General features: G+C 46.1%; 1 non-coding gene across 1 annotated transcript; it reads left to right on the top strand.

Annotated features, from left to right (window-relative positions):
* Positions 1-312: 312 nt before the first annotated feature.
* TRNAE-UUC (transfer RNA glutamic acid (anticodon UUC)) lies at positions 313-384 on the top strand. The gene has a single exon. It is a non-coding gene; the product is annotated as a tRNA-Glu (tRNA).
* The last annotated feature ends 2,165 nt before the right edge of the window (positions 385-2,549 follow it).

Genomic DNA, 2,549 nt, shown 5'->3' with positions numbered 1-2,549 from the left:
GTAATAGTCTTGAATTCGCAAAGATTCATAATTTATGGGCTTCCCGAAGAGTACAGAAAGACGCATCATCAGAGCTTTCTTATCTTGAAAATCTATTAATATCTTCTTCTTTCTTTCGTAATTGAGTCGAGTGAGTTGTAGAAGGGGGGCGTGGTTGGTGTCTCATCGGTGGGGGAAGGGGGGGACGAGGCGCCGAATTCACATCATCAATCGCCAAGATAAAGACAAAGGAAATCCTCGAATTGCGTATATCAAAGGAAGGACTGAGAAAGTTGCAGGCCCACTCCTAGGTATATGAAGAATGGCTTTTTGGTCCCTTTCGTCCAGTGGTTAGGACATCGTCTTTTCATGTCGAAGACACGGGTTCGATTCCCGTAAGGGATAGGTACTCATTCCCGGCCGCTTTTAGTCTGAATTGCTGAGTGATCGCTCGCTATCTGGCTGAAAAAGGTGGTCCGGAAGCTCCCCCAGCAAGCAAGACGAGATCACCACTTTTCTCAGTAATGGACTTCCTTTCATTCTTCCTTACTTAGCCTGAGATCTCCTTTCATAGATTGAAGAACCTCCAAATCTCCATGCATGCCTTCTTTCCACATCTCTTTTTTTCTAAGTAGAGCATTTTCAGGTACAAAACGAAAGGTCAAAGAAGTGAACTTTTTCTCAATCCAACACAGACCGTAGGACAAGACCCATTTGATTTAGATTCCGGTAATGCGGGTAGAGATGCGGATAGTAATTAGACCTATCATTTACAAGCTTGCATGAGAAAAGAAGAACTCTAACGGAGCAGCAAACCTTGTCAATTGTTCTGCTCTCAGGCTCAAAGTAATAGGTTGAATAGTCCTCCGGACCGTAGCGGTAGTGTGATTTTCCTTCCTCCTTCCCTTCTCAGCCAATTTCAAATACCTGAAAATCAGGGAGTGGAAAGTGCCTCTTGCAAGCCTTCTCCAAGCAAGCCCTGCGCAGGGTATCCTATGAACGTGGGACAAGCCAGGTTCTAGAGTCAGAGACCCACTACGCGGTATTTCATTCTCTCACTTACTAGTACCCAAATTGGCCATATTGACTATATTGAAGAAGTTCACAGTTCCTCTCCTTTTTAGTCGAGCTACTTTGTTCCACGAATCGTTGAATATTCTCTCTTTGACTGGACTGTGCAGCATTGCCAACCTCCAACTCTGCTTTCTGCTAACCATCTGCAAACAAAGCGGTAGTCCTATCCACTAAGTGCCAAACCTTCCTTCCAAGACAGGACTCCTATCCTATCGTCGAGCTTCTACCCACTATTCATTGATTCGCTAACACGCCTAAGATGAGGGTCAGACTTTGTCTAGTCCCTACTTTCCTGGCCCTACCCGGTCCTCCGGACCCATATCAGAATGTAGAAAAGATGGAACTCAATGAAACTCCTCTCAACTCCTACTCCGCCTTGTTTAGGGAATATCCGTTCAAGAACTAAACTCATCCCCAGATCTTTGGAAAGCTCTTTTTCACACCTAACTACGGCTTAGTTTGCCGAGTGTTCCAAACCGCTACGTGGGCCCACTCCGCTAGGCTTTCTTCTTTCTAGGAGTTTGAAGTTGCCAGTCATTCTATCCTTATTAGATTAGGGAAGTCCTGCTCTCATAGAAAGTCTCCCATACAGTTTTGAGGTTCAGAGACAGCCCCCCTGACTCTCGGGTTTGTCGGACCGCCGGAGGATACAGGCAGTCAAAAAAGTGTAAGCCGTACGAGTCCCAAGCTCACATTCTTCAAGCAGAAAGAGGAGCCCTCGGTCCCTCGAAACTCACTAATCAGTTGATATTCAGAACTCAAGAACAAGATGAATATGGTAGAATAAACAAGTCCTTCGCATCTAGACCTCTTATAATTCTACGGGGTCAGACCTCTCAAGAAAGAATCAGACTTCTATCCTGATTTGTCTCGATATTGAATAACCAAGACTTTCGGAACTAGGTTGATCCCATCGGTCGTAAAAGAGCTCAGTTGAATCTCAAGATGCACACTATAGAGTGAGTTCAACCTTGGAACCTTTCCCTAGTGGCAATGAAGGTCGCCTCTCCTTCGCAAATTCTTTGCGCCTAACCTTTGTATCCTTATTTTCTTGAGTCGAGTTATTTCATTGAATAATAATCGTCGGGCTCTGAACCTTCCTAACCTCAGTCGAGTACCTTCGCTCCTCTCCTATATTTCAAACGTAGAGTACCTTCGCTCCTCTCCTATATTTTCAACGTAGAGTACCTTCGCTCTGGAACCTTCCTAACCTCAGTCGAGCCGCTTTCGCTCCTCTCCGCCCCGTGGGAGTCGAGCCGCTTTCGCTCCTTCGCTCCTGCACAGTCCTTTCGCTTCGCGCCTTACGGAGCCTCTAGCTTCTTCTGAAACTAGGTAAATCGGACAACTCTCCCTTGTGAACTCGGTCAAGCTTCTAATAGCCTTCCCACTCCTTCACTCTATTATCAAAAATGCAAGTGGCTAGGGTGTCCTACTAACGGGAGCTTCCGAAACGGATAATGAAAGAGGTCAAGCGCCTCTCCCGTAGGTCGAGCTCC

This window comes from Cucumis melo, chromosome 12, assembly GCF_025177605.1.
Source record: "Cucumis melo cultivar AY chromosome 12, USDA_Cmelo_AY_1.0, whole genome shotgun sequence".
Lineage (NCBI taxonomy): Eukaryota > Viridiplantae > Streptophyta > Magnoliopsida > Cucurbitales > Cucurbitaceae > Cucumis > Cucumis melo.
The sequence above is the reverse complement of the archived record's forward strand: the minus strand, read 5'-3'. Positions and strand labels throughout refer to the sequence as shown.